The sequence below is a fragment of the Phallusia mammillata genome, chromosome 4 (genome assembly GCF_965637545.1).
Source record: "Phallusia mammillata chromosome 4, kaPhaMamm4.hap1.1, whole genome shotgun sequence".
In the NCBI taxonomy this organism is placed as follows: Eukaryota; Metazoa; Chordata; class Ascidiacea; order Phlebobranchia; family Ascidiidae; genus Phallusia; species Phallusia mammillata.
In genome coordinates, this window is record NC_137255.1 from 265,671 (window position 1) to 287,326 (window position 21,656).

Consider the following 21,656-nt stretch of genomic DNA (forward strand, 5'->3'; position numbering starts at 1 on the left):
TTACCTTCCGAGACCAACACATTACACCCAAAATCAAAAACGGAAAGACACAATCCCACTATACGCACACATGGCTTAAAGAGTGTAAATTTGGAAAGTAGATTCTATGACCGGCTTCAATTAAACAGCTTTAAAAACCTACAGTGAAGAAAAAGGTGCAAAAACCAGGGGTTTCCGTACTTTGCCATAACACAAAACACTTGCTGTAAAAAAATTGCATACCCGACACATTAAATCATCAATGCTCTAGTGGATAATCTTGAAAATACCATAGAAAAGTGTGTGTGTGAGGGGGGGGGGGACAAAGAAAATAATCCATCAGTAAATCCAAGCTATGACTCAAATGTTGGTATGTATGTGTCCTTCTGCTACTTTGCAAGCCTGAAATAAGAATACAAAAAGGCATTTAGAAATGAAATCAAAGTTTAAAATGTATATGTGGCTTTGCCAAGCATATACTGGTCAAAAATATTTAAAACCCAAGGGTCAGCCTACACTTGCCTAAAAAAATTGGTTTCCAGGCCAAACATAAACAGCTTAGCAATGTGACTTAGTAGTTTTTAGAAACTAACACTGCCTATTACTTAGGTGAAATATATATGTCTAAATAAAACAGTGGACGACTTCAAAATTGTCAAAGTTTTTAGTCTGTCACATATTTGTAAAGTTAAATCCCAACATCCCTCCTTTTCTTTGTGTAATTTATCTCCCATTTCCCTAGTTCAGGTAATGGTTTGTTGCTTAATAATCCTGACTCATCGTGGGACAACTGCTTAATCACTCACTTTGACAACAATGACTCATCAGTATTTTGTTGCTCAGCATCTGAAAAAGCAATTGTAAGTTCTTAAAAAGCCAAACAAAATAAATACAAACCAGCAAAATGCATAAAAATGTTGACACTTCTTTACAAATTAAATTTGCATAATGAAGTTTGTACTGATGTGTGCAATAAGAAAAACAATAAAGGAATCATAATAAAATAAAAAAGTGTATTCTGAATGTCAATAAATATGATAATAGTAACATATCAAACCTCTGCAAACACCTCAACTAACGGACAAATCATTTGAAAATCACAGCAAGGGACATTACCTGGATTGTTGTGAAATGTCAAAGTTGAAGGGTTGTCAAACTCATCACTAAATGGGAAGTCAACATTACTAGGATGCGTCGAATCATCGATTATTTCTACTGTAAACTAGTCGTTTGTAGCAAAATACGAGGTTTTATTCAAATCTGGACTTCCAGGCATGGAGGTGGCACCTTTCTGGGTTTGTTTGAGCTCTTCTGTCACCCGATGGCTGAATGTCCGCCCAGATATGCAACTGTCGGCAGATGCGGAGATTAAGTGAGAGTTGTGGTCGAAAGTGAGAGCAACCGCTACCTCTGAATGCCGGCTGATCATGCAAACACAATCTCCTGCGAGACAAACAAAAGATTCTTGTTAAAAATGTTAATTGGAAAAACAGTTGCAAATACATTAAAGCAATTTAAAAACTGATGCAGAAAAAATGCAAACTTGTAAAAGGCCAGTATTGTGAAATTCCTACCATGAGTAAATTTGCTAGACATACATTTAGTCATTTGACATGAATAAAACATGTTTGATTAATTTAAGTGGAAATGCATATTAATATTGTATAACTGCAAATTGCTTTTCAATTTTCTCAACAATGCAAACCAACACTGACCTGTGGTGTACGGGAGAACATAGATGTTTTTATCAACACACGAGGTTGCAACAAGCGTTTTGCACCAAAGATGTCATATTCGGTTAAATTGCAGCTGCACGCAACTAGCACTGAATCATCGATGAATAAAATCCACAGTTAGAACGGCTGGGTTTAAAATTTTGTGGATTTGCTTACTCAACAATGGCCATGTCAGCCATCGAGTGTTTCTCAATGTAATGTTGTTCTCAACTGATGTCAGTTGTAGTAGTAGAGAGACTTGTCTGTTCCACAGCTCATTAGTCGAAACTGCAATCACAAATCTGATTTAGACCAAGAATTGTCAGCATCAAGATTAAACAATTATGCTTTCTGTTAAACAACATAATGAGATCAAAACACAAAAATCACAAAAGCAAAATGAAGCTGAAAACTGGACAGTTTCACTGTCACTAATATATATATAATATATATATATATACAGTTTACCTTGGGAAACATTGTTGTCCAGATCACAATGAAAAATTATATAAGACTTGGATTAGAAATTCTAGAATTGAAATAACTATTCTATAATACCTAGTTATACTAGTTTCAACTTCCCTACATGACAGTTTACCTCATGATCTTGGTTCGCAAACTTCACAGCAGTGACGGCAGCAGATCGTGTTGGACGGAATATAATCATTAGTAAAAATGTGAACACATCGATCTCAACTCGCGCTTCCAAGCATCGAACCACGGTGAGAATAATCCATGCTTAATATATCCCCGTCGTGTGATGAAATAAATGATATCCTCTTAAACGTCATAAGGTCGTACACACTAAAAACAAATGATTGGTTGTCATAAAAAACGCAAAACTACTTAGTCTTACGGATTTCAAAAGAACAAATCGAAAATAACAACTTAAAACCAAATTCCAAATTTACTGTGGATTGGAAAAACAAGCTAAAATAGGTGCAGCCTAGAAACCAGCGATGAAATTATTGATGCATATTTATGATAAAGAGTGTTAAATTGTGTGCAGAATTCCCCAATGTGCCCAGACATAAAGATGACTACAAATTGAATTAGGAAGTATGTTGAATACATACTGCTGGATACTCCCACTCCTGTCGCCAACCACATGTGTTTGCCGTCATTATGAACAGAAATGCAAAGTGCTTCAACCGATGTTTTAGTGTCCGTGAAGTGTTTCTCCATACTTTCCAATAGAATTGTGTGTTTCAGAACCTACAAATATTTAATAACTAACTTATTGCTCGTTCAATACATATATCCTACAAACAGCCACAATATATAATGTTCTTATTGATCGTCCAATACATATATCCTACAAACAGCCACAATATATAATGTTCTTATTGATCGTCCAATACATATATCCTACAAACAGCCACAATATATAAGGTTCGTACACATGTTTGGTCATCGATTTTGCAAATCCTGACTCTGCCGTCATTTGAAACCGAAACAAAACAGCTGACTCAGCACAATCAGAAAGAGTCTGCAAAAACACCATAAGGAAGAAACTATTATTACATGTAAACAGGGTTTTGTGCCCCAGTGATTTAAATCAGTGACAAAAACAAAACAAGAATTTGACTAAATAAATTAAATCAGAGAGACTTTTCTGAATTTGGTTTACATTTATAATTCCACTGTTATAATTAGTGTGGAGCAGACAATTTACACTCATGAGACATGATTGCAGCAGCTGACGTTACAACATTTCATTCATTTTCAGCCACTACTGATGATATTTGAATAGTTATAGTATGTCTATTGACATAAGCCTATATACTTTTTGTTATGAATTATGTAATGATCTCCATGGATGTGAGGGGTACAGAAACTGACGATGCTTTTTTTGAGCACATTTAACATTTAAAAAAAATCACTAAAAAATGATCAGTCACTGTTTTTCAGTATTTTGGATATTGAAGAGCAGTGTATCCCGATTAATAACATTTATTGTTTACAATTGTCTTTTGTGATGAAATATATTTTTTTTAGTGATGTAACTTCAATATATGTATGTTACAAAGACAAACCTTGATTTCCTAGACACACGAGCTGTGAAACCTGGAAACTGAAGTGACATTTGGTTTTTCAAAATCCATCACATCAGTTATAACAAGTGAGTGATCAGAAAATACAAGATGCAGCCACATGTTGTAGACATCTACTGACATCGCAAGCACTTCATAACCTCTGCAAAAATCCAATTGTAAGTTCAAAATAAATAATGTAAAAATATATTAAACAATATGCATGGATCTGTTCATAAATTTAGTAATAAAAATAAAAAAATCAAATAGATGTAAATGCAACATGGTTTATTATTTTATAACTGCTTCTGCAAATGCTCATGCCCACATCAGTGATATTGAGGCAAGTTGCTTTTTATGTCTACTTGGGCCGTTATTTTTCTCATTAAATATGTAAAAATTTTGAAACTAACTTTTACCAAAATACGACTTCTTATCAGGCAGCAAAAGCAAAAGCACGATTTTGTCTTTATTCTTCATAATTTTGCGACAAAACGACCAAAAACAGTCTCAACTTTAAAGAGGAAAATTTTTCGCCACGTCTGTTTACAAACAGCTGATCGCTGATGACGCAATGTTTATTTTCACAGCTGTTCAATAAATATGTTTCGCGCTCAATAATTTTCGGAAATAAATGCACATTAACGAACTTCTGAACTTGCAATTCCATCAAGGGGTAAATGTTTAACTTGTAAATCACTTGTGCAGCAAAAAAACGCAATCTACTATCGTTCTTGGACCAATGAAACGTTACTTCTTTATTTGAGTTTGCATTCGGCAAAAGGTCATCACGCGGTCAATTTTTTATGAAAAAGAATTTATTGCTCATTCATTGGCACAAAACAAAACCGGAGATAGCCAGCAACAGCTGAATTTCGGCACTGGAAACTTCTGAAAAATTGTTACGTCATAACTAACCACTGAAATCATATTTGGCAAACTCATGAATTATTGCGTCACGTTAATTAGATTCAGAAAACATTACTAATAATTTTTTAAACAACTGCGGTAAATTAAAACACCAAATTTTATTTTAACTCCAAAAATGCAATTTTTTCCCCAAATTCATGCCGCAATTGATAACAAACGATTTTTTTATGGTATCACTTTTCATGACATGGTCGTTAGTGCGTGACCAAATTTCCACAAAAAGCTTGTCAACAAACATTTTTTGACAAATCTCAACGTTTACATGTGATTTTATGGATTCCTTTTATTCTATGTTTAAATAAATCTCTGTCTGCCTTATCAAGTAACAGCACAAACATAATAAAGAGATATTTTACACAATGCAAAACAACACGGACGGATCTAAAAGAAAACTTTATTTACGCCAAAAACATGCACCAGATTTTCAACACAAGCGAAAACATACATAATAGGATCCACCAAAATAGGACATTTCATTTACTGGAACCATGCCTTCTACAAAACACATCTTCTATTAAAACTATTTCAGCAACCTTACTGTCTGAGGCGATGCAATGTCAAATGTTTTCAAGCAGGAAGGTTTGTGAAATCAAGGGACACACTAATGAACATATACAGCAATTAGGCTACAAATACAAAGTAGAAACAACAATTGGTGCTGAAAGGATAGGGGTTTGTATCCACATAAGTAAGCCTGTTTGAATCAAAACATAAAAATAACAGCTTGAATTTAAATGTAACATGTCTTATCTTATGTTACCTTCTGAGACCAACACATTACACCCAAAATCAAAAACGGAAAGACACAATCCCACTATACGAACACATGGTTTAAAGAGTGTAAATTTGTAAAGTATATTCTATGACCGGCTTCAATTAAACAGCTTTAAAAACCTACAGTGAAGAAAAAGGTTCAAAAACCAGGGGTTTCCGTACTTTGCCATAACACAAAACACTTGCTGTAAAAAAATTGCATACCCGACACATTAAACCATCAATGCTCTGGTGGATAATCTTGAAAATACCGTATAAAAGTGTGTGTGTGTGTGGGGGGGGGGGGGGACAAAGAAAATAATCCATCAGTAAATCCAAGCTATGACTCAAATGTTGGTATGTATGTGTCCTTCTGCTACTGTGCAAGCCTGAAATAAGAATACAAAAAGACATTTAGAAATGAAATCAAAGTTTAAAATGTATATGTGGCTTTGCCAAGCATATACTGGTCAAAAATATTTAGCCCCAAGGGTCAGTCTACACTTGCCTAAGAAAATTGGTTTCCAGGCCAAACATAAACAGCTTAGCAATGTGACTTAGTAGTTTTTAGAAACTAACACTGCCTATTACTTAGGTGAAATATATATGTCTAAATAAAACAGTGGACGACTTCAGACTTGTCAAAGTTTTTAGTCTGTCACATATTTGTAAAGTTAAATCCCAACATCCCACCTTTTCTTTGTGTAATTTATCTCCCATTTCCCCAGTTCAGGTAAAGGTTTGTTGCTTAATAACCCTGACTCATCGTTGGACAACTGCTTAGTCACTCACTTTGACAACAATGACTCATCAGTATTTTGTTGCTCAGCATCTGAAAAAGCAATTGTAAGTTCTTAAAAAGCCAAACAAAATAAATACAAACCAGCAAAATGCATAAAAATGTTGACACTTCTTTACAAATTAAATTTGCATAATGAAGTTTGTACTGATGTGTGTAATAAGAAAAACAATAAAGGAATCATAATAAAATAAAAAAGTGTATTCTGAATGTCAATAAATATGATAATAGTAACATATCAAACCTCTGCAAACATCTCAACTAACGGACAAATCATTTGGAAATCGCAGCAAGGGACATTACCTGGATTGTTGTGAAATGTCAAAGTTGAAGGGTCGTCAAACTCATCACTGAACGGGATGTCAACATTACTAGGATGCGTCGAATCATCGATTATTTCTACTGTAAACTAGTCGTTTGTAGCAAAATACGAGGTTTTATTCAAATCTGGACTTCCAGGCATGGAGGTGGCACCTTTCTGGGTTTGTTTGAGCTCTTCTGTCACCCGATGGCTAAATGTCCGCCCAAATATGCAACTGTCGGCAGATGCGGAGATTAAGTGAGAGTTGTGGTCGAAAGTGAGAGCAACCGCTACCTCTGAATGCCGGCTGATCATGCAAACACAATCTCCTGCGAGACAAACAAAAGATTCTTGTTAAACATGTTAATTGGAAAAACAGTTGCAAATACATTAAAGCAATTTCAAAACTGATGCAGAAAAAATGCAAACTTGTAAAAGGCCAGTATTGTGAAATTCCTACCATGAGTAAATTTGCTAGACATACATTTAGTCATTTGACATGAATAAAACATGTTTGATTGAATTAAGTGGAAATGTTTATTAATATTGTATAACTGCAAATTGCTTTTCAATTTTCTCAACAAATGCAAACCAACACTGACCTGTGGTGTACGGGAGGACATAGATGTTTTTATCAACACACGAGGTTGCAACAAGTGTTTTGCACCAAAGATGTCATATTCGGTTAAAGTGCAGCTGCACGCAACTACCACTGAATCATCGATGAATAAAATCCACAGTTAGAATGGCTGGGTTTAAAATTTTGTGGATTTGCTTACTCAACAATGTCCATGTCAGCCATCGAGTGTTTCTCAATGTAATGTTGTTCTCAACTGATGTCAGTTGTAGTAGTAGAAAGACTTGTCTGTTCCACAGCTCATTAGTCGAAACTGTAATTATAAATCTGATTTAGACCAAGAATTGTCAGCATCAAGATTAAACAACTATGCTCTCTGTTAAACAACATAATGAGACTAAAACACAAAAATCACAAAAGTGGTACAAAAACAAATGCAGCTGAAAACTGGACACTTTCACTGTGACTGATATATATATATATATATATATATATGTATATAATTAAAAAAGCTTAGGCAAAGCAAAATGCAATGTACAAAGAAAGGTTCGGAGAAAAGTCAGATTTTTAAATGTTACACATTTGGTTCAAAGGCAAATCACTTAAACATGCGTGTTTCATTTTCCAAATTTACCCTTGTTAACTTGTATGATTTAAATTCCAGCGTTTTAATGCAGTTTATTGTAGTTCGTGTAAATGATACTTAGTGCAAATTTTGAGTCAACTGGGTCGAATTAGCCAAATGGACAGAATATAATCATCAGTAAACATGTGAACACATCGATCTCTACTCGCGCTTGCAAGCATCGAACCACAGTGAGAATAATCCATGCTTAATATATCCCCGTCGTGTGACGAAATAAATGATATCCTCTTAAACGTCAGAAGGTCGTACACACTAAAAACAAATGATTGGTTGTCATAAAAAACGCAAAACTATTTAGTCTTAAGGATTACAAAAAAACAAATCCAAAATAACAACTTAAAACCAAATTCCAAATTTACTGTGGCTTGGAAAAACAAGCTAAAATAGGTGCAGCCTAGAAACCAGCGATGAAATTACTGATGCATATTTATGATAAAGAGTGTTAAATTGTGTGCAGAATTCCCTAATGTGCCCAGACATAAAGATGACTACAAATTGAATTGGGAAGTATGTTGAATACATACTGCTGGATACTCCCACTCCTGTTGCCAACCGCATGTGTTTGCCGTCATTATGAACAGAAATGCAACGTGCTTCAACCGATGTTTTAGTATCCGTGAAGTGTTTCTCCATACTTTCCAATAGAATTGTGTGTTTCAGAACCTACAAATATTTAATAACTAACTTAATGCTCGTTCAATACATATATCCTACAAACAGCCACAATATATAATGTTCTTATTGATCGTCCAATACATATATCCTACAAACAGCCACAATATATAAGGTTCGTACACATGTTTGGTCATCGATTTTCCAGATCCTGACTCTGCCGTCATTTGAAACCGAAACAAAACAGCTGACTCAGCACAATCAGGAAGAGTCTGCAAAAACACCATAAGGAAGAAACTATTATTACATGTAAACAGGGTTTTGTGCCCCAGTGATTTAAATCAGTGACAAAAACAAAACAAGAATTTGACTCAATAAATTAAATCAGAAAGACTTTTCTGAATTTGGTTTACATTGATAATTCCACTGTTATAATTAGTGTGGAGCAGACAATTTACACTCATGAGACATGATTACAGCAGCTGACGTTACAACATTTCATTCATTTTCAGCCACTACTGATGATATTTGAATAGTTATAGTACGTCTATTGACATAAGCTTATATACTTTTTGTTATGAATTATGTAATGATCTCCATGGATGTGAGGGGTACAGAAACTGACGATGCTTTTTTTGAGCACATTTAACATTTAAAAAAAATCACTAAAAAATGATCAGTCACTGTTTTTCAGTATTTTGGATATCGAAGAGCAGTGTATCCCGATTAATAACATTTATTGTTTACAATTGTCTTTTGTGATGAAATATAATTTTTTTAGTGATGTAACTTCAATATATGTATGTTACAAAGACAAACCTTGATTTCCTAGACACACGAGCTGTGAAACCTGGAAACTGAAGTGACATTTGGTTTTTCAAAATCCATCACATCAGTTATAACAAGTGAGTGATCAGAAAATACAAGATGCAGCCACATGTTGTAGACATCTACTGACATCGCAAGCACTTCATAACCTCTGCAAAAATCCAATTGTAAGTTCAAAATAATTAATGTAAAAATATATTAAACAATATGCATGGATCTGTTCATAAATTTAGTCATAAAAATAAAAGCTCAAATAGATGTAAATGCAACATGGTTTATTATTTTATAACTGCTTCTGCAAATGCTCATGCCCACATCAGTGATATTGAGGCAAGTTGCTTTTTATGTCTACTTGGGCCGTTATTTTTCTCATTAAATATGTAAAAATTTTGAAACTAACTTTTACCAAAATACGACTTCTTATCAGGCAGCAAAAGCAAAAGCACGATTTTGTCTTTATTCTTCATAATTTTGCGACAAAACGACCAAAAACAGTCTCAACTTTAAAGATGAAAATTTTTCGCCACGTCTGTTTACAAACAGCTGATCGCTGATGACGCAATGTTTATTTTCACAGCTGTTCAATAAATATGTTTCGCGCTCAATAATTTTCGGAAATAAATGCACATTAACGAACTTTTGAACTTGCAATTCCATCAAGGGGTAAATGTTTAACTTGTAAATCACTTGTGCAGCAAAAAAACGCAATCTACTATCGTTCTTGGACCAATGAAACGTTACTTCTTTATTTGAGTTTGCATTTGGCAAAAGGTCATCACGCGGTCAAATTTTTATGAAAAAGAATTTATTGCCCATTTATTGGCACAAAACAAAACCGGAGATAGCCAGCAATAGCTGAATTTCGGCACTGGAAACTTCTGAAAAATTGTTACGTCATAACTAACCACTGAAATCATATTTGGCAAACTCATGAATTATTGCGTCACGTTAATTAGATTCAGAAAACATTACTAATAATTTTTTTAAACAACTGCGGTAAATTAAAACACCAAATTTTATTTTAACTCCAAAAATGCAATTTTTTCCCCAAATTCATGCCGCAATTGATAACAAAGTATTTTTTTATGGTATCACTTTTCATGACATGGTCGTTAGTGCGTGACCAAATTTCCACAAAAAAGCTTGTCAACAAACATTTTTTGACAAATCTCAACGTTTACATGTGATTTTATGGATTCCTTTTATTCTATGTTTAAATAAATCTCTGTCTGCCTTATCAAGTAACAGCACAAACATAATAAAGAGATATTTTACACAATGCAAACAACACGGACGGATCTAAAAGAAAACTTTATTTACGCCAAAAACATGCACCAGATTTTGAACACAAGCGAAAACATACATAATAGGATCCACTAAAATAGGACATTTCATTTACTGGAACCATGCCTTCTACAAAACACATCTTCTATTAAAACTATTTCAGCAACCTTACTGTCTGAGGCGATGCAATGTCAAATGTTTTCAAGCAGGAAGGTTTGTGAAATCAAGGGACACACTAATGAACATATACAGCAATTAGGCTACAAATACAAAGTAGAAACAACAATTGGTGCTGAAAGGATAGGGGTTTGTATCCACATAAGTAAGCTTGTTTGAATCAAAACATAAAAATAACAGCTTGAATTTAAATGTAACATGTCTTATCTTATGTTACCTTCTGAGACCAACACATTACACCCAAAATCAAAAACGGAAAGACACAATCCCAATATACGAACACATGGCTTAAAGAGTGTAAATTTGTAAAGTATATTATATGACCGGCTTCAATTAAACAGCTTTAAAAACCTACAGTGAAGAAAAAGGTTCAAAAACCAGGGGTTTCCGTACTTTGCCATAACACAAAACACTTGCTGTAAAAAAATTGCATACCCGACACATTAAACCATCAATGCTCTGGTGGATAATCTTGAAAATACTGTATAAAAGTGTGTGTGTGTGTGTGGGGGGGGGGGGGGGGGGGGGGGGACAAAGAAAATAATCCATCAGTAAATCCAAGCTATGACTCAAATGTTGGTATGTATGTGTCCTTCTGCTACTGTGCAAGCCTGAAATAAGAATACAAAAAGACATTTAGAAATGAAATCAAAGTTTAAAATGTATATGTGGCTTTGCCAAGCATATACTGGTCAAAAATATTTAGCCCCAAGGGTCAGCCTACACTTGCCTAAGAAAATTGGTTTCCAGGCCAAACATAAACAGCTTAGCAATGTGACTTAGTAGTTTTTTGAAACTAACACTGCCTATTACTTAGGTGAAATATATATGTCTAAATAAAACAGTGGACGACTTCAGACTTGTCAAAGTTTTTAGTCTGTCACATATTTGTAAAGTTAAATCCCAACATCCCACCTTTTCTTTGTGTAATTTATCTCCCATTTCCCCAGTTCAGGTAAAGGTTTGTTGCTTAATAACCCTGACTCATCGTTGGACAACTGCTTAGTCACTCACTTTGACAACAATGACTCATCAGTATTTTGTTGCTCAGCATCTGAAAAGCAATTGTAAGTTCTTAAAAAGCCAAACAAAATAAATACAAACCAGCAAAATGCATAAAAATGTTGACACTTCTTTACAAATTAAATTTGCATAATGAAGTTTGTACTGATGTGTGTAATAAGAAAAACAATAAAGGAATCATAATAAAATAAAAAAGTGTATTCTGAATGTCAATAAATATGATAATAGTAACATATCAAACCAGCCAAAACAGTGGTCATTCTGTTTAAATCAAGGAACAAATATCAAGATACAAAAAAAGATTATAAGTTTAAATATGTGATAAAATAAAATTATTTCGCAAAACATAAATAATGTCTTTTCTAATGCAGGATATTTTCTGGGATCATTACCAAAGCAACTCTGCAAACACCTCAACTAACGGACAAATCATTTGGAAATCGCAGCAACGGACATTACCTGGATCGTTGTGAAATGTCAAAGTTGAAGGGTCGTCAAACTCATCACTGAATGGGATGTCAACATTACTAGGTTGCGTCGAATCATCGATTATTTCTACTGTAAACTAGTCGTTTGTAGCAAAATACGAGGTTTTATTCAAATCTGGACTTCCAGGCATGGAGGTGGCACCTTTCTGGGTTTGTTTGAGCTCTTCTGTCACCCGATGATTCTATTTGAATAAGGCTGGAATAAGGTTTGTTAGGCTGCTGTTTAAAATTGATTACTGATTTATGAATAATAGTTTTAAATCTGTACAATGTCACCTACAACTCCGAACAAAAATAAAAGTACTTCTGTCAGTACTTTATCGACAAAGGTGGATTTACTGCTTACACAAGTCAATCACAACAAGGATGAGATGACTACAAAATTAAATTCTGTTTTGGCTGACTTGCAAACTATCAAAAAAAGTCAAACATTTCTATCTAATAAATACGATTTGATTGAAAAAAAACTACTCACTACAGATGAAGAAATGAAAACCTTAAAAAAAGAAAATCAGCACTTGAAAGAAGAAATTAAGCTAATGAAGAAAAATGTGGAAACAAACAAAAATGAAATCAATGCACTGGAACAATATGGCAGACGGGATTGCTTAGAAATCAAAGGGATCCCACAAACCAGCAGTGAATGTACCGATGACATTGCTGTTGCTGTTGCTAAACGCATTGGCATAACTTTGAATAAAGAATGCATAAGCATCTCTCATAGGCTTGGGTCTTCGCAAAGTAGAGAGCAAAACAAAAATGGTGCACCAATAATAGTGAAATTCACAAGCCGCAAAATAAGGGATGAAATTTACAATAATCGCTCCAAACTGTTTAAAGCAAGAGTTTCCGAAAAAGATGCACACCAGTCGCCAATATACATTAACGAGAGTCTTACAAAATCAAACAAAAAAATGTTCCACCAGTGCCTTCAATTCAAACGTCAAAATGGATTTAAGTTCATATGGACCAGGAATGGAACCATTCTGCTCAAAAAAAATGAAACTTCCCCCACAATCGCCATTCACAATGAAGCAGATATGAGGAAGCACCACATTCCCACATTAGCTGAGTTGTAGAATACAATCTGGTAATCCTAATCAATTGCATGTATTTGTTTATGTTTGCTGCACACTGCAGTGTCTTGTATTGTATGCACCTAAACAAATTTTGCATGTTAATTTTGCGTTGTGTATTACACCATTATGTAACCTGTGTATATTACACCCATTCACCCAAAAACAAAACACCCCAACAAAATCATGAGTAATATTAGGGAATCAAAATATTTAGATACAGAAGAGTTCAAAGCATTAATTGAAACCACCAGTACTAATGACTTGACATTACTTCACTTTAATGTTAGAAGTCTAGTGCACAACTTACACATACTAGAAGAATTTCTGCATACCACTAATGCAGAACCTCATATAATAGCAATAACAGAAACCAAATTGCGCTTGAATACTGTAAGCAATATATCATTGAATGGATATAATTTTGTACACACTGACTCACCAACCAATGCAGGAGGTGTTGGAATGTATATAAAAAACACTCTGCAATACCAAGTTTCTACACATTACCATTTCGACATGCCCAGATGTGAAAACATTTGGATTAGGTTGCAGCTACACCATAAAAACACTGCAGTTGTTGGAGTTATATACAGACATCCCGGACCCGATATTCCCATATTCTCCAAAATCTTTGAAAACTGTTTGTTTAATCTAAACAAAAAGAGTGTTACATACTATATACTTGGGGACTTTAACATCAACAGCCTGGCTACCACACCTACAATACAACACTACAAATCAATGTTAACCAGTTTAAATGCAAACATGTTGATAAAAAATCCATCCCATACTGCACCCTCTAGTACAATGACGGCAATTGATCACATTTACACAAACAACACAAATGACAAAATCACACCTGGGTTAATTATGTTTGATATATCTGATCATTTACCAGTATTTGCCATAATAAAAAAGTCCAGTCCAATTCAACTGAAATATCCAAAGCTCAATAGGGATTATAGACATGTAGACACTGATAATTATGTGTATGATGTGTACAGTATTGTAGATAACATTGATATGAATCAATCCATACACAAAAAGTTTGAAAATTTTATATCTAAATTCCAGTTGGTAGTTAACCACCATGCCCCCTTCATCAAATCTCTTAAAAAATCTACAAAGCAAATAAAACCATGGTTAAGCAAAGGAATATTAATATCCATCAAAAAGAAAAATAAATTCTACAAACAATGCATTGCACATGATAAAGTGAGTGATAAATACAAACAGTATACCAAAAAACTAAAAAATATTATTAGAACTGCAAAACAAAACTATTACAAAAGTTATTCAATGAAAACAGTAACAACACAAAGAAGACATGGCAAATAATCAACTCAATAATATCACACAAAAATGCTACACACATGCAGACATCTCAAATAACATATCAAAATAGCACACTGACTAACCCAAAACAAATTGCACATGCCTTCAACAAACACTTCTCCAACATAGGTAAGGATATGGCCTCGCAAATTCCAAATACAACAATTCTGCCTGAGTCATATTTGCAACATCCCACATCAAATTCCTTCCGATTTTATGACATAGACACAACAGAAGTTTATAATGTCATCAACGCACTTGACAGTAAAAAAGCCACAGGACCATATGACATCCCAATTCGTCTTATCAAGCTCGCAGCTCCATCCCTAGCACCAATATTGTGCAATTTTTTCAATGAAGCAGTCCAGGCTGGTTCATTTCCAGATTGTTTAAAACTTGCCAAAGTCATTCCCATTCACAAAGGAGGTTGCACTCAACACTTAGGCAATTATCGCCCAATATCTTTACTTCCAACGTTTTCAAAAATATTTGAAAAACTTGTATACAAACGCATGGTAAAATATCTGGAAAAATACCAAATATTGACAAAATTTCAAAATGGATTTAGAACATCACACTCCACAAACTTAACCATTGCTGAAATTCATGACAGAATAATTTCTGCAATGGACAAAAAACTCACCACTTGTGCAATTTTTCTTGATTTGGCTAAAGCTTTCGACACTGTTAACCACCAAATACTCATAAAGAAACTTGAACATTACGAATTTCGTGGTCACATAAACAAATTTCTTGAAAGTTACTTGACAAACAGAAAACAAAGCACATTTTTTTCAGAAAACTCATCAGACTATTGTGATGTGACATGTGGAATCCCGCAGGGGTCAGGGCTAGGCCCTCTCCTTTTTTTGATTTACATAAATGACCTCCCGGCTGCATCCAAACTCGAAACTCGGCTATTTGCTGACGATACATGCCTCTGGATGTCTTCCCATAATGTGCCATCACTGCAGTTATCTGTCAATAAGGAGCTAACAAAGGTGGACAGGTGGATGAGAGCAAATTATCTATCCCTTAATTATAACAAAACCAAATACATGATCTTTTCAAACCAAACCACATGTTCCAAGCCACAAATCACAATGAACGGGGTGGAGCTGCAGAAAACAGAATCACTTAAATATCTGGGTGTGATTTTTGATGAAAAATTGTCATGGGCCCAGCACATCCAACACATCAGAAGCAAGATTGCTTCAGCTGCTGGAGTTCTGTCCAAATTAAGACACTACATTCAATCAAGCACACTCCGAAACTTGTATTTTTCTCTGGTACATCCACACCTCCTGTATGGCCTGCTCTCTTGGGGCTTTGCTAACAAAACAACAATGCAAAAAATAGCAGTTATGCAAAACAGAATTATAAAAATTATTACCAACAGCCCTTTTCAGTGTTCAAGTAAAAAATTATATCTGCAAACAAACATTTTAAAAATAAACGACATGCATGACATGGAACTTGCCAAGTTTGTATTTAAATTCAAAAACAGAAAATTACCGCCAGTTTTTGATGACTTCTTCACCTACACATCGTCCATACATAAACATGCAACAAGAGGCGCTTTAAAACAACACTTTTTTGTCCCACGTGTTTCCACAAGTCGCGGCCAACATACACTTAGATACAAATGTGCCAAGGTATGGAACAAACTACCCATTAAGATTACAGATACCAAAACCGGATTCACAGTATTCAAGCGTAATTTAAGGTTTTTCCTCATTGCAACATATTCCTAAACCCACAGCCACAGGTATGCTCACTGGCACATTATGTAATGTAGCACCACGAGGTCCTGTGTTTACATTCCACGGGGTGTTTTGTCTTAATTGGTCCCAAAATACCTGTGCTAATTACCCCGCCTTGCACGTAATCAATCGAATATTGCTGCGAGGAAATTGCTGTGACCTAGTCTGCTGTGACGCTTTGCCTCGTGAGACTTCTCTTATACTCACAACGCTTCACAATGACTTGAGATTTTCATGTGCAGAATTTATCACTATTTTTCAAACTTTATTGTGTCCTTTATTGCCTTCCTTTCTTGTTTATTCCTTGTTTAAAAGTATCATATTCAACCGTTTAAATAGATAGGGTCAGCTACTTGCAATGGCCACTAGTGGCTCCAGCTGATCCATTTTTGTTTGCGCCGTTGCAATTTGAATGTACATACGTAACTGATTACTTACTGCGCGTGAACGAAATAAATAAATGAATGAAACGATGGCTAAATGTCCGCCCAAATATGCAACTGTCGGCAGATGCGGAGATTAAGTGAGAGTTGTGGTCGAAAGTGAGAACAACCGCTACCTCTGAATGCCGGCTGATCATGCAAACACAATCTCCTGCGAGACAAACAAAAGATTCTTGTTAAAAATTTTAATTGGAAAAACAGTTGCAAATACATTAAAGCAATTTAAAAACTGATGCAGAAAAATGCAAACTTGTAAAAGGCCAGTATTGTGAAAATCCTACCATGAGTAAATTTGCTAGACATACATTTAGTCATTTGACATGAATAAAACATGTTTGATTGAATTAAGTGGAAATACTTATTAATACTGCATAACTGCAAATTGCTTTTCAATTTTCTAATCAAATGCAAACCAACACTGACCTGTGGTGTACGGGAGGACATAGATGTTTTTATCAACACACGAGGTTGCAACAAGCGTTTTGCACCAAAGATGTCATATTCGGTTAAATTGCAGCTGCACGCAACTAGCACTGAATCATCGATGAATAAAATCCACAATTAGAATGGCTGGGTTTAAAATTTTGTGGATTTGCTTACTCAACAATGTCCATGTCAGCCATCGAGTGTTTCTCAATGTAATGTTGTTCTCAACTGATGTCAGTTGTAGTAGTAGAGAGACTTGTCTGTTCCACAGCTCATTAGTCGAAACTGTAATTATAAATCTGATTTAGACCAAGAATTGTCAGCATCAAGATTAAACAACTATGCTCTCTGTTAAACAACATAATGAGACTAAAACACATATATCACAAAAGTGGTACAAAAACAAATGCAGCTGAAAACTGGACACTTTCACTGTGACTGATATATATATATATATATATATATATATATATATATAATTAAGAAAGCTTAGGCAAAGCAAAAAGCAATGTACAAAGAAAGGTTCGGAAAAAAGTCAGATATTAAAATGTTACACATTTGGTTCAAACAAAGGCAAATCACCTAAACATGCGTGTTTCATTTTCCAAATTTACCCTTGTTAACTTGTATGATTTAAATTTCAGCGTTTTAATGCAGTTTATTGTAGTTCGTGTAAATGATACTTAGTGCATTGAATTTACATTTTGTGTCAACTGGGTCGAATTAGCCACACCAGTGACAGTTTACCTCGGGAAACATTGTTGTCCAGATCACAATAAAAAATTATATAAGACTTGGATTAGATATTCTAGAATCGAAACAACTATTCTAAAATACCTACTTATACTAGTTTCAACTTCCCTACATGACAGTTTACCTCATAATCTCGGTTCGCAAACTTCACAGCAGTGACGGCAGCAGAATGATCAGCTATCGTGTTGGACGGAATATAATCATCAGTAAACATGTGAACACATCGATCTCTACTCGTGCTTGCAAGCATCGAACCACGGTGAGAATAATCCATGCTTAATATATCCCCGTCGTGTGACGAAATAAATGATATCCTCTTAAACGTCATAAGGTCGTACACACTAAAAACAAATGATTGGTTGTCATAAAAAACGCAAAACTATTTAGTCTTGAGGATTACAAAAAAACAAATCCAAAATAACAACTTAAACCCAAATTCCAAATTTACTGTGGCTTGGAAAAACAAGCTAAAATAGGTGCAGCCTAGAAACCAGCGATGAAATTACTGATGCATATTTATGATAAAGAGTGTTAAATTGTGTGCAGAATTCCTCAATGTGCCCAGACATAAAGATGACTACAAATTGAATTAGGAAGTATGTTGAATACATACTGCTGGATACTCCCACTCCTGTCGCCAACCGCATGTGTTTGCCGTCATTATGAACAGAAATGCAACGTGCTTCAACCGATGTTTTAGTGTCCGTGGAGTGTTTCTCTATACTTTCCAATAGAATTGTGTGTTTCAGAACCTACAAATATTCAATAACTAACTTATTGCTCGTTCAATACATATATCCTACAAACAGCCACAATATATAATGTTCTTATTGATCGTCCAATACATATATCCTACAAACAGCCACAATATATAAGGTTCGTACACATGTTTGGTCATCGATTTTCCAAATCCTGACTCTGCCGTCATTTGAAACCGACACAAAACAGCTAACTCAGCACAATCAGGAAGTGTCTGCAAAAACACCATAAGGGAGAAACTATTATTACAAGTAAACAGGGTTTTGTGCCCCAGTGATTTAAATCAGTGACAAAAACAAAACAAGAATTTGACTAAATAAATTAAATCAAAAAGACTTTTCTGAATTTGGATTGCATTTATAATTCCACTGTTATAATTAGTGTGGAGCACACAATTTACACTCACGAGACATGATTACAGCAGCTGACGTTACAACATTTCATTCATTTTCAGCCACTACTGATGATATTTGAATAGTTATAGTATGTCTATTGACATAAGCTTATATACTTTTTGTTATGATCTCCATGGATGTGAGGGGTACAGAAACTGAGGATGCTTTTTTTGAGCACATTTAACATTTAAAAAAAATCACTAAAAAATGATCAGTCACTGTTTTTCAGTATTTTGGATATCAAAGAGCCGATTAATAACATTTATTGTTTACAATTGTCTTTTGTGATGAAATATAATTTTTTTAGTGATGTAACTTCAATATATGTATGTTACAAAGACAAACCTTGATTTCCTAGACACACGAGCTGTGAAACCTGGAAACTGAAGTGACATTTGGTTTTTCAAAATCCATCACATCAGTTATAACAAGTGAGTGATCAGAAAATACAAGATGCAGCCACATGTTGTAGACATCTACTGACATCGCAAGCACTTCATAACCTCTGCAAAAATCCAATTGTAAGTTCAAAATAATTAATGTAAAAATATATTAAACAATATGCATGGATCTGTTCATAAATTTAGTCATAAAAATAAAAGCTCAAATAGATGTAAATGCAACATGGTTTATTATTTTATAACTGCTTCTGCAAATGCTCATGCCCACATCAGTGATATTGAGGCAAGTTGCTTTTTATGTCTACTTGGGTCGTTATTTTTCTCATTAAATATGTAAAAATTTTGAAACTAACTTTTTACCAAAATACCACTTCTAATCAGGCAGCAAAAGCAAAAGCACGATTTTGACTTTAATCTTCATAATTTTGCGACAAAACGACCAAAAACAGTCTCACTTTTAGAGATGAAAATTTTTCGCCACGTCTGTTTACAAACAGCTGATCGCTGATGACGCAATGTTTATTTTCACAGCTGTTCAATAAATATGTTTCGCGCTCAATAATTTTCGGAAATAAATGCACATTAACAAACTTCCGAACTTGCTATTCCATCGAGGCATAAAAGTTTAACTTGTAAATCACTTGTGCAGCAAAAAAACACAATTTACTATCGTTCTTGGACCAATGAAACGTTACTTCTTTATTTGAGTTTGCATTTGGCAAAGGTCATCACGCGGTCAAATTTTTATGAAAAAGAATTTATTGCCCATTCATTGGCACAAAACAAAACCGGAGACAGCCAGCAATAGCTGAATTTCGGCACTGGAAACTTCTGAAAAAATGTTACGTCATAACTAACCACTGAAATCATATTTGGCAAACTCATGAATTATTGCGTCACGTTAATTACATTCAGAAAACATTACTAATAATTTTTTTTAAACAACTGCGGTAAATTAAAACACCAAATCTTATTTTAACTCCAAAAATGCAATTTTTTCCCCAAATTCATGCCGCAATTGATAACAAAGTATTTTTATGGTATCACTTTTCATGACATGGTCGTTAGTGCGTGACCAAATTTCCACAAAAAGCTTGTCAACAAACATTTTTAGACAAATCTCAACGTTTACATGTGATTTTATGGATTCCTTTTATTCTATGTTTAAATAAATCTCTGTCTGCCTTATCAAGTAACAGCACAAACATAATAAAGAGATATTTTACACAATGCAAAACAACACGGACGGATCTAAAAGAAAACTTTATTTACGCCAAAAACATGCACCAGGTTTTTGAACACAAGCGAAAACATACATAATAGGATCCACTAAAATAGGACATTTCATTTACTGGAACCATGCCTTCTACAAAACACATCTTCTATTAAAACTATTTAGATTCGAATCCAAAGGATTCGATATTCTACTTTGAACATCCCTAGTATCCACATAAGTAAGCCTGAAAAAAAAATAAAAAAAGAAAAAAAAATAATAAAAAAAATAATCCATCAGTAAATCCAAGCTATGACTCAAATGTTGGTATGTATGTGTCCTTCTGCTACTGTGCAAGCCTGAAATAAGAATACAAAAAGACATTTAGAAATGAAATCAAAGTTTAAAATGTATATGTGGCTTTGTCAAGCATATACTAGTCAAAAATATTTAGCCCCAAGGGTCAGCCTACACTTGCCTAAGAAAATTGGTTTCCAGGCCAAACATAAACAGCTTAGCAATGTGACTTAGTTGTTTTTAGAAACTAACACTGCCTATTATGTAGGTGAAATATATATGTCTAAATAAAACAGTGGACGACTTCAGACTTTTCAAAGTTTTTAGTCTGTCACATATTTGTAAAGTTAAATCCCAACATCCCACCTTTTCTTTGTGTAATTTATCTCTCATTTCCCCAGTTCAGGTAAAGGTTTGTTGCTTAATAACCCTGACTCATCGTTGGACAACTGCTTAGTCACTCACTTTGACAACAATGACTCATCAGTATTTTGTTGCTCAGCATCTGAAAAAGCAATTGTAAGTTCTTAAAAAGCCAAACAAAATAAATACAAACCAGCAAAATGCATAAAAATGTTGACACTTCTTTACAAATTAAATTTGCATAATGAAGTTTGTACTGACGTGTGTAATAAGAAAAACAATAA

The 21,656-nt window shown here is 34.4% G+C and overlaps 3 long non-coding RNA genes across 12 annotated transcripts; all 3 read right to left on the bottom strand.

The window, feature by feature from the left end:
* Positions 1-653: 653 nt before the first annotated feature.
* LOC145224335 (uncharacterized) lies at positions 654-9,774 on the bottom strand. Of its 8 annotated transcripts, none has more exons than XR_013859612.1 (8): positions 9,580-9,774; positions 9,165-9,324; positions 8,529-8,617; positions 8,258-8,396; positions 2,293-2,498; positions 1,872-1,982; positions 1,096-1,422; positions 654-825 (listed from the first exon to the last, which is right to left on the bottom strand). It is a non-coding gene; the product is annotated as an uncharacterized LOC145224335 (long non-coding RNA). The 8 variants fall into 8 exon arrangements; XR_013859615.1 differs by lacking the exons at positions 8,258-8,396; positions 8,529-8,617; positions 9,165-9,324; positions 9,580-9,774 and adding exons at positions 2,771-2,909; positions 3,095-3,183; positions 3,731-3,890; positions 4,147-4,239 and having other exon boundaries at positions 656-825; positions 1,695-1,982; XR_013859611.1 differs by having other exon boundaries at positions 9,165-9,774.
* Positions 9,775-17,791: 8,017 nt separating this feature from the next.
* On the bottom strand, positions 17,792-20,070 carry LOC145224135 (uncharacterized). 3 transcript variants are annotated; one of them, XR_013859572.1, is made up of 4 exons: positions 19,444-19,833; positions 18,829-18,917; positions 18,558-18,696; positions 17,792-18,285 (listed from the first exon to the last, which is right to left on the bottom strand). It is a non-coding gene; the product is annotated as an uncharacterized LOC145224135 (long non-coding RNA). The 3 variants fall into 3 exon arrangements; XR_013859573.1 differs by lacking the exons at positions 17,792-18,285; positions 18,558-18,696 and adding an exon at positions 19,955-20,070 and having other exon boundaries at positions 18,755-18,917; positions 19,444-19,603; XR_013859571.1 differs by lacking the exons at positions 17,792-18,285; positions 18,558-18,696 and having other exon boundaries at positions 18,755-18,917; positions 19,444-19,850.
* A 679-nt stretch (positions 20,071-20,749) lies between these two features.
* Positions 20,750-21,626, bottom strand: LOC145225310 (uncharacterized). The gene is made up of 2 exons (XR_013859851.1): positions 21,376-21,626; positions 20,750-21,071 (listed from the first exon to the last, which is right to left on the bottom strand). It is a non-coding gene; the product is annotated as an uncharacterized LOC145225310 (long non-coding RNA).
* Between the last annotated feature and the right edge of the window lie 30 nt (positions 21,627-21,656).